Source organism: Agelaius tricolor, unplaced genomic scaffold (genome assembly GCF_023055355.1).
Source record: "Agelaius tricolor isolate 1412-34295 unplaced genomic scaffold, bAgeTri1.0.p SCAF_12, whole genome shotgun sequence".
Taxonomy (NCBI): Eukaryota; Metazoa; Chordata; class Aves; order Passeriformes; family Icteridae; genus Agelaius; species Agelaius tricolor.
In genome coordinates this window covers 6,685,859-6,696,929 of record NW_027269272.1, presented here as the reverse complement: position 1 = coordinate 6,696,929, position 11,071 = coordinate 6,685,859, and positions in this window count along the sequence as shown.

Sequence of the window (11,071 nt, the reverse complement as noted above, 5' to 3'; positions counted from 1 at the left end):
CAGTAACTGCTGCAGGAGGAGGGCAGCCGTGGGGAGAAGGGGCTGGAAAGGAGACACGAACCTTTGAAGTGGGGAGGATCGGTTTCTGCAGGACTGCCTGTTGTGGAAAGGGACAGCAAAGAAGGGAATTGCAGGCTTCAATCCTGACTGTCCCAAAGGATCCAAAAAACCCAACCCCTCTGCCCCATCGGCCTGTGAGCCCGGCTGTCTGGGGTAGCTGGGCACGGCTGATCAAAAAGCAAAGCCCTGCAAATCCCTGGCTTTCTAGTAACTGTCCCAGCCCACCAAACGGGGGACATGAAGGGTTACAGTGCGGGTTAGCCGGGCTCAGCTGGTCCCTGCAGCTCGCAGAAGGGGCTGGCAGGGACACGCGTTCTAATTTTACCACTGGCCCCTGTCCCGGCCGTGCTGCCAGCCCCCGCCTTGGCCGGGGGTCCCGGGGGAGCGACAGCACCTGTGGGCTGCAGGGCTCTCCGGGAGCCTTGGGAAAGGTTGTGAGAGGCACCCGTGGGCAGAGAGGGGGTTCGGGAGCTTGGCATGGGCTGGGGGGGCTTTTTGTGGGTGTTGCTGGTGCTTTCCGGGCAGGAGTGCGAGAGCAGTGGGCTCTTCTGCCTGCAGGTGGGGAAATTTGTTGTCCTGGATTCACGGGCAGGAGCTGGTACTACTACCTGGTGTTAGGTTACTGTGTTTGGAGACACGGGTTTTCCCGTGGATCTTTATATAAAACCTGTCCCCTCCCAATCTCCTGCCCCTTTTCTGTTCCTGAGCCCCTTCCAGAGCACGGACAGCTGATATACCCCTGTGCTTGCCTGCAAATCCAACCCTAAGCAGCTCCTCAGCATATCCAGAAATAGCACGTGGCTGCAGGGAACCTGCATCCATCCAGCTCTGCTGGTGCCCCGTGGTACAGTCCTGAGCCCCCTGTGCCCCCCTGGATGGTGCCACAGCTTTCTTGCCAAGGCAGGGGCACCAGGGATGGGATGTGCCTGTAACCCCAGCAATGTGGCCAGGGTCCCGTGCCAGGGTGGATGACAATGTTGTTGGGGCCAGGATTTGCTCTTTAGTTCATGCATTAGAGGAATTTTTGTTTCAGGGGTGCCCTGAATTTTGTTTCAGGGTCAGCTCTGGCTGTGAGGAGCTGGCTGGAGGTGGTTAAACCTGGTGAGAAAGAGGAGGATGAGGAGGAAGGAGGGCCAGATGCACGCTGAGCCATGCTGGACTCTGCCAAGCAGATTTCCAAGCCATCTGGGGCTTGCCCATCTCCATTTCAGGTCCCTGAGATTTATGGCTGGAGTGACTTTCTAATCACAGTTTCACCATCTGCCTGTTGGCCTTTAGCACCCCCCTGTCACCTGTCACTGAGTCCCACAGCTCCTGCCTGGTCTGGAGCACCCTTTCCTCCCCGGCCGCTCACCTGGGGTGCAGCTCCTGTTCCTGGTGTCCCTTCTCCCTCACATCCCAGCTGGGACAGTCTGCTCTCCTGAGCTATTCATTGGCACAGCTGAATCCTAAACCTGGTGTCACCCAGGTCCTGCACCAAAATCTGCCCCAACCCTCTTCACTCTGCTCCTGCCTCCCATCTGCAGGGGTTTCCCTGCGTGTCCTGGCCTTGTTGCTCCTCCAGGTCTGCTCTTGTCCTTGTTCCTCTCCAGCCTGGTGATGTGATGGTTCTTATCTGGGGGTGTTGGTAAGAGCCAGTTCCAGTTCCCAGGCCATACTGGGACCTGAGCTGACCTTGCTGTGGACACTCTGATGGTACCAGCTGAGGAGCTCAGATGTTTCTTCTTTGGCAGCTCTGAGCTGGAGCCTCCACAGCTGAGCATGTGGTGGTGGTTGCTGCCTTGGGGACTGCTGGCTCTGCCCTTCCTGCCAGGCTGTACAAATCTCTCAAACCTCCTTTTCTCTCAGTGATGAGGTGGCTGCTCCCAGCCTGGCTGCCCAGGGGTGGAGCACACCCTGCTTCCCTCCTGCATGCCCATGTCCTGCCACAAGGGATTTCCAGCATCTCCAGGGAGCTCCTGCTTTCCTAGAAATGCCAGTCTTCAGGGAGAGGGTAGTTGGGTTTGAAAGGCTCTTTTGCATTTTCCTTTCTCCTGTTTTATCCTCTCTTTTTTCTGGAGAGGGGAAAGGGAAGGTTTCTGATGGTGATTTGTGGCATGTACCATGAGGAAGGCACAGGCTGTGCCTGAGGTGGGTGCTGCTGCCTCCCATGCAGCAGTGAGCCCTCCTGCTCCATGAGTTTTCCAAGGAAAACAGTAACCTCCTCATTGGCCTGAGATAAGAACATGACCAGCAACATCTGTCAATGGGTCAGGATATTTTTCAAGCTAAAAATATCTACATTTTGAGGAGGGAAAGGAGAAAACCTTTTATGCCATGTTGATTTTCAAATAAAGGCAGCTCATTGGATTTGCTGCAGGATTTCAAATGCTCACCGAGGTCCCAGGGAGAAGAATTAATGGCCAGAAAGCAAAAGCTGCTATCAGAGTGCCATGATTACATGTATTTACCACATGGCTGGTGTTTCTCTAGGGGGGATCTGGGGGAGAGAGGGAGTGTATGAATGTAGAGCAAGAATTAGGTTATCAGAATCCCATTGGAAAGGGAAATTGCAGGCTGCGTTCCTGGAAAGGGTTTTGACTCTTGTGCAGGTGTTTTGATTTCACAAAGGCCTGTAAAGGCTCTAGCAGAAGGTGTGTTGGGAAGATATTCCACCTCTGCTTGTCGAAGGGAGCCTGCTGGGAGCCTTGGTCCTGCCAGGGCCATGGGTGAGGGTGTCCAAGTGTTTTTCCAAGAGTGTTGGAGATGCCTGCATTGGAAGAAGTTCCAGGGTTGCCCTTCTCCTTGGTGTGGTGACCTGCTCTGGCTGTCCACCTTGGGGCCCATGTTACACCCTGGTGTTTCAGGACCTTCTCCACTGTCTGGAGAGAAAGCCTGGGCCTGTAGCCCCACTGGAGGCAACACCAAAGTAATCTAAAGGTGAATTCCCCTTAATGTAATTTGGAACTAACATATCCTGATGACCCTTTGATCAATGGCTGATACCCATTATTTGAAACTTTTGCCTTTTATTTGGCATTCTCTGTGTCACAGCAAAGTGTCCCTGGTTCTGCCAGCTGTGCTGTCCATGAAGCAGTTCCAGTGTCACCTCTGAGCCTGCAGCAGTTCTTCCCTGTTGCTGCTCCTCCCCTGATCCCTGTAAGCTCTGCTGTGTCCCTTTTGAGATGGGAGACCAAGGCCAGCCACGCTCCACGTGCAGATGTGCCAGTGCCTCCTGTCCTGGTCTCCATTCCCTCCCTGCCCAAGCCATCCCAGCCTCAGGCTGGCTTTGTTCACCACCCAGGAGCTGGCTGCTTTCACTGCACTTTCCACCCAGACTCCCAAGATCCCTCTCCTCCTCAGAATGTCTCATTCAGAGCTCATTATCATGTGTATGTTTGCAGATATGTTTGAAGTCTGGGGTTTGTTGTTTTTATTTTAACCAGCCATTACTTTGCATTTGCAGATATTGAATCTCAGCTCCTGTTTCCTTTCCCAACTGCAAATGCACTCTGGAGGGCTGGGCACATCCATGGTGGATAACACATTACAGCTCACTCTGGTGAGTTTTAATCTGCTCTCCTGGCCTCCCTGTCCTTTCTCCCTCCCTGCCCTTATTCTCCTGCTGGCGTTTTCCAAGCCAGGCTGCTCAGATGCCTCATTCTGCAGTTCTGCTGTGTCAGCAGCTGTGCTTTATGATTTAAGACGGCAGCAGAACTTTCCACTGAGCTGTAAGCCCATGTATTCAGTTTCCTGGTATCCACACAAGCTAGCTGATGGCAGGGGCAGCCCTGCCAGGGAGGTCAAGGACGTGTTTAGATGTCAGGGAGACAATGAGGGCTGGAGTGGATGCTGTGAGCCCTGGGAGGCTCAGCGGGGCTGATGCTTTGGAGGGGAATTCTGCCTCCTGTGGGGAAATACCTGCCCGCAGGTGGGTGAGCCTCCGGCAGGCGGTCCTGCATTCTGAGTGGGATTGCTGGGGATAAAAGGCCAGCCTGGCTGCTCCCTGGCTCATAGCACTCCTTCCATGAGGAGCCTGGGGACACCCTGCCTGCGGAGAGCTGTGGGAACAGCTGTGTGAGCAGCGGGGTGTGCTCGGGGCGTGTCGCAGCTCAGAGCTCCGGTTTTTTCTACTCTCCCTTCCTTCAGCGACAAAAGACATTGCTGTGACCACTGCTGCTTTGTTCCTCCAAGAACAAGCTCTGGAAGCAGCTGGAGATTGAGCAGGTGTTTTGCTACGGTTTCTTAAAAACAAAAAATGCCCCATGGGTGTCCCGGGGCAGAGACGCGCAGGAGGGGCCGGGTGGCGCTGGCAGGGAGCTGCTCCTGCCCCGGCAGCTGGGTGGGGCTCGGCTCTGCCCATGGCACCCGGAGGCACCGCCCTGTGCCCAGCGCTGCCGGGACACAGCACGGGGCTGCTGGCAGAGGCTCTCCAGAGCTGTCCGGCCCTGCCTGAGCACGGATCATTGACCTAAGCTGCTGCTTGGCTTGGGGTTTGCTGCTGGCATTTCTGCATGAGGAGAGCGGTCCTGGCCAGGCTGCATGCAGTCATTAGACATTAATCCTTGTAATCTTCAAAAAATTCATCCTTTGAAGGCAGTGGGGGCCTGTGGGACCCTGTAGAGGGTTTAGGGTTCTTTTCTTCAGGTGTCTGATAATTTGCATTATTCATTAGCAGTGCCCTTGGAGATGTGCTTTATTGTCAAGCACCCCCTACAAAGTTGCCCCCTGACACCAAATGCATCAAGATGGGCAGATGAAAACACATAGGAGAAGAAATGAAGGGGGAGAGGAAAACACACTCTATTTCCTTTTACCAGCATTAAAGGTAAAGGAGGTTTCTCCCCCAGAGCAGATTCCTCCTCCAAAATTCTGGCTCTTGTACTGTGCAAGACTGGGGGAGATTGTATAGCTGTTCTTTCAAAGAATCCCCCAGAATACCCAAGCAGGGTTATTTTTTCCCTAGAAGGCTATTTCTGGTTTATTCAGGAGGGAGTTTTGCCCCTTCTAATTAAACAAGCAGCATGGCATATCCTGGGAGATGCAGAAAGTACTTTTCCTGCATTTTATCAACATCTCTCTGCTGCAGGGATGAGCAAAGCCCTTCTTGGTGACCCAGTGGACAAAGGAGTTATCTCGTCTGCCCAGCCAGCCTGGTGTTCTCTAATACAATGGCAAAGGTAAATGGAAGGCAAGTTTGGAAAAAATACCTGAGCTCAGTGTGAGTCATGGTGTTTGAAGGGAAGTGGACACAGTAGGAATCTCATCCCTTCTGGAGTGACAGGGAGCCTGGGGGCCCGAACCTGCAAACCTTCCTTGCTGAGACACCCTGTGAGTGGGGCTGTTGCTCCTTGGGAGCTTGGCCTGCAGGAGGACAGGCTCCCTGGTTGGGTTTACATGGGCTAGAGCTGAAGGACCTGAGTGGTCACTTGGGGGCAAGGGCATGGAACAGCCCTCACTGGGGTTATTTCTCCTTAACCCAAGGTGCCAGGATGCTGTGGAGGGAGCTGGATGTTCTCATGGTGATCTTGGACACCTGAGCTGTTGGATGAGCTGAGGACACAACACTGGCAATAGAAACAAATTCACCACTGCCTTGGAGAAGTGTAGAGGTAACTGGCTCTTGTTTTTGAGAAGCTCTATCCAGACTTTCTGCAGTGTCAGGAGTAGGAGTTGAACAGTTGGAATTTGCTGCAAGGCTCCTGTTTGAAGAAGTACCCCTGGTGTTTCTTTGGGCACCCCTCTGAGCTATGGTCACCTTTCTCAGGTGCTCTTGGGTGAAGAATCTGGTGCTTGTCTGAGTGGGATGGGGTGTGACAATGCCAAAAGGCATTGTCATACCTATTTAATACATATTTACATCCATATTTAATTCAGGGTGAGTCAGGCTGGGTTTTGCTGCCTTTGGGCATCCTTGGACCTGGAACGCTGCTGATTTTGTGTGTCCTCAGGACTGGAGTGACACAAAGGAGGTCTGTTGTGTCCCCCACAACATGTGAAGCTGGGTGGCAGGAAGAATGTGTCCCCAGGGGAGGCTGGACTATTTCTTCTGCACATAAACTCATTTCTTTTGGCTAAGGCCCTGCAGGTATGGATAAAATCCTCGTTTTCTGCATCTCCTGCCTTCCTTGAGGGTCACACCTTCTCTCAGGTTGGCAGTTGCTGCCATTCCCACCCAAAATCCCAACACCACAGTGGTGTCCTGTACTCCTGCTGCCCTGCCATGGGGATGCTGGGGTGTTTGATATGGGCTGGGGTATGAAACACCCACCAGGTATGGGCTGCTTGCACACCTCCAGGCTGTGGGAGAAGCCCAAAACACCAAATCATTTTGTACCGGCCAAACCTTCCAAAAATTCTTTTACCAGGTACCTTCCAAAAAACCTACCAAAATTACCTTTGCCAGGAATTTTGCCTCCAGCTGGGCAGAGCCATTTGGCTCATTCCACAGGTCAGAGCCCCTGGGTGTCTGATGTGCTGCTCCTCCAGCAGCCTGAGAATGCATCAAGAGGAATCAGAGCCCCTCTCAGTTCCTTCTGCCCTTCCAAAAGACCAGGGAAGATGAACCTGGCAGCTTGCTGTTCCAACATGGACATTGCACCCAGCTGGGATCAGCATCCCAGAGTTGCCATGGAGATGCCTGATGGGCATCTCTACCTTTTCAGGAACCTGGCAGGATGCCAGGGCATCCTAAGCAACATTAACAATGCTGAAATACATTCCTTCTGCTCCAGGAGGCCCAAAAGCAGTCAGGAGAGACTTCTCCCCTTGGGAGGGAATGAGCTCACCTGTGGAGCTGGGCTGCCTGTCTTCTCCAGTCACTGCTCCCATCTCCATGTGAACTGCTGGAATAGGAGAAAATATTATTGGACTCTTTTCTGGACCAGCTACCCAGAAACCCCATTATGCTTTTTGCTCTGCATGCACAGTCCCAGGAAGCTGAGTGCTGAAGGGCACAGCAGGACCGTGCTGTGATGTGCACTGTGCTCTGTGTGGAGAAAGGGAAAGTTGTTTTCATAAAGAAATGGGAGGAAAAGAGGAGGAAAGCACAGTCATCAGCACAGCACATTGGCCTGAGTACCAGAGCCACGCCCAAAGGGTTAAAGCAGCCCAGGAAGCCTAAGGGGATCCCTCAGGATGCCTTCAGAGCATCTCCAGTAATGAGTTTTCACTCCTGTACTTTCATTATCATCATCCCATTGTTCCCCCTAGCTCTGCAGCACATTATTCCTGTCATTGAGGCAGCTGCAAGGACAGTGCTGTTCCCTCAGCATTCCTCTTGGAAACATGATGGGCTCAGCCTCAGGGCAGGAGTGTGCATTGGCTCTTACCCCAGGAGTGATGCCCTGCTTTGCCTCTCTCTCCCAGGCCCCTTCAGATTGCCCACAGAAGTCCCAGGTTTGCCACAGTGCCCAGCAGACCCTGGCATTTAGTTCTCTTCTGTCTTTCTAGAAATATTTTATAACTTCATGGAACTGGTTGCCCAGAGAGGCTGTGGCTGTCCCACCCCTGGAAGTGTTTAAAGCCAGGCTGGACAGTGGTCTGGTGGAAGGTGTCCCTGCCCATGGCACCACAAACCATGCCCTGATTCTATGAACATTCATTAGTTCCCTGGGAGCTGGGGAACTGGGGTGGTGCCAGTGACACTCTGGTATTGCATCCACCATACAACACCACTTGGAGTTTATCCCTCCTGACTGGTAGAATTGGAGAAAGCTCTTTTTGTTTTTCCCAAGACCCCCCAAAAGTGGAAAAGCAGAAGAGGTAAGGCCATGTCCTCCATGAACTCTAGGGTGCTGTACTTAAGGTCACATTTTTAAGTACCAGTGTCACCTGGTCTGTCACTCCAGTGCTGGTCTCACAACTGACTTACTGAGGTCATTGGCTTTATTGTCATCCTCACTTGCACAGCCTGGGCAGAGCCTGCAAGGAAAACATGGCTGTCATTTCTCAGTGCTTGAGAGACTGAGCTGCAGACCTGCAAGGGAGTGGTGCTCCGTCAAACCTGTGTTTTGCTTCCTCCACACAAGGGAGGCAAGGCAACATCCATTGGTGACATGCACATGGCAGCTGCTTCTTCCTCCTCCCTGCCCATGGCTCAGGGTTGTGTTTGGAGCTGGTGCCTTTGGGCTGAGGGCATGTCTTGCCTTCCTGATCTGTGTCCTTTTCTGCTCTAGGCTTATTCAAGCTCAAATGACTCAACCCCAAAGACCCAAGGAAATGAGGAGCAGTCCTCATTCATTGAGGGAATACCCTGGAGAGGCAAAGATCTCTATCACTCTAAAAGTACTCCTTAAATAAGCAGCCATACAAAAGGTAAGAGAAGAGCTTCTGGACGTTGGTTGTGGGGGTTGTGCTTGGTGTGTTTGGTGTTTGGACACCCCAGCAGAGCCTGGAGTTGTGTGGATGCCGGTGCCAGCACAGCTCTTCCCTGTCGCCGTGGCTGCTCCTCTCTAAAGAACCCTCCAGCCCTTCCCGCTGGTGATTGAATGCCAGAGCATTCACAGGGCTGGGGGCAAGCCCAGGCTCCAGCCTTCACTCTTTCCATCGGTGCTGCTGGGTCAGATGACAGCCCCACCCACCGCCACCCTCGGAGCATTGTTGTTGTTATTTATTTGTGTCGTGGCAGTGCCTGGGAACATCCCCTGGGGCAGGGAGCCTTTCTCGCTAGTGCAGGTCAGGACATGCAGAGCCAAAGCAGTAAATGCTGAGTGTCACTGCAGTGACACCCCTGTCCCCAGCCGTGCCAGCATGGAGACAGCCAGCACCCTGCCTGCCTTCTGGTTCGTTTGGTGACCCAAAATGGCAGAATCACAGAATCCTTAAGGTTGGAAAAGACCTTCAGGATCATTGAGTCCAACCTCTGCCTAATCACCACCTTGCCAACCAGGCCAGAGCACTGAGTGCCGCCTTCAGTCATTCCTCAAACCCTCCAGGGATGGTGACTCCACCACCATCCCCCAACACTGGAACTGGCAGTTCCTTGGGACCGTGTTGTGGAGCAACACGGAGCTCTGGTGGCACCATTGTCCTGCTGTCCCTGACTGCAGGGGCCTCTCGGCAAAGCAGGGCTGTGCACACAGACAGGTTTGGTGAAAGCAGCGGGTCTCCAATTTAGCAGGAATTGGTTCCCTGGGTTTTGCTTCTTGACCTCAGCTGTCCTAATTATCTGGCTCCCCTTACAGTGTTTTTCAACTGTACAGAGATGAGCCAAGGACACATGAACGAAACATGATCCAGGAAGATTCCCCGAGTGCCAGGAAGTTGGAGCACGGCTGCCTCTGCTCTTTATGGCCGTGCTCTGCTCGGGGCTCCTGGAGCACAGTTTGGAGCTGTTTGGCTCTCACGTGCTCAGAGCTATGTTGGTGCTGCAGTAACTCCCTGGGGCACCCCGATGCACCCCCAAGACCCTGCTGTGCCCTGCCATGGGGGCTCTCATGCCATTGCCCAGAGTGACCCCTGCTCTTGGCCAGAACCCTCCCAGTTTGGTGGTGAGGGTGCAAAGCCCCTGATGGGGAGGGCAGGGAAGCACCAAGTGATGCATGCAGCCAATACCTGCACATGGCTTCTCTCCCTGCAGCCTGCCTGCAGGATCTGACTCCAGCCCCGTGTCCCCAGCCCGTGGGGTGGTGGCCAAGTACAGGACCTGCTTCCTGCAACTGCCACCCCTTCCCTGCTCTCCCTGCAGCCCAGGACACATATCCTGCTGTGCCCCTTCTGCTCCTTGTGCCCTTGTCTGAGGAGCAAACGGGGCAGCAGGACTAACCTGCCCAACAACAGCCACTGCAGGTAGGTCATTATTGGCTGATTGTGGCTTTTGAGGATTTGCCTGAATTGCTGCCGTCCCTCTGCCATCCAGCTTTGCTTAAGGGTGTTTTGCTCGCCAAATTCTGCCCGCGGCTACCCCAGTCTGCCGCTCACGCCGGAGCGGGATGAGGGTGCTCCACAGCAGATGGTGATGCTGGGAGGGGCACTCCGGTTTTGGCGACCGTTCCGTGCTGACCCCTGCCACGCCAGCAACTGCTCCGGCTTTGCCCGGTGGCACGGTGTGCTGCCCGGCCCGCGGGAGGCCCAGGTGGCCTCGGTGAGCATCATGTGAGAGCCGGGGGCTGGCGGCGGCCGCGGGCCAAGCGCCTCTGACCATCTGCTCCGTGCCGTGCCGTGCCAGGCTGGCGGCTGCTCCCGGGAGCGGCCGTGCCACGGGGCGCGGGCAGCGCCGTAACCGGAGCCGCAGGGCTCGCAAAGGAGCTGACTCCGGCTTTTCGGCTCTGCCTCGTGTATATTTATCTGTACGTGCAAACAGAGCCGCCCGCTGAGCTGAGCCGGTGGCTGTTCCAGGCTGAGCCGATGTCCCTTGTCCCCGTGCCCGCAGCTCCATCGGCCCCGGGGCTGTGCGGAGCGGCCGGCAGGGCAGCGAGGAGGGCAGTGGGGGCTGCTGAACTGGGCAGCAGATTTGGGGGCGTTCGGTGCCTCTTTGCAGCCCAGAGAGGCGGGGTTGGGGGTCTCTGCCTGCTCGTGGCACCAGGTGATGCCAAAGGCCAGGAGCCATGAGGTGGCCTGGGATGGTGGTAGGGATAGGGGAGAGCAGGAGCAGAGCCTGTCCTCTCCCTCTCAGGAGCAGCAGCGAGTGCCTCGGTCAGAAACTGGACTTTTATCTAAGGTACACACCTTGGCAATGCAGAGGAAAAGCAGGAGAGGACTTTTTTCAGCACTATAGAGCAGCTGACAAACACCTGACTCTACATTTTTCATTTGAGCCAACCAAACGAATGCAGCCCAAGGCATGGCTTTCTCTGAGCTGGGGTTTGGTTTTTCAGGGGAGTGTGTTATCAAAGGCAGAAACGTGTTAAGAGGATTGAATGAGGACTGCTGGGGTATTGTGTGCCCATGGACATGGCACAGCATGGGGCTGTGCTTTAGGACCTCAGAATTGGGGAATTTTCTAATATTGTCTTTGAATTGCAGTCCTTGGCTTTCCTTGTAACCTATAAAATGCATAATGCCACTCCTAACTCCTTGTGAGCCAACCTGG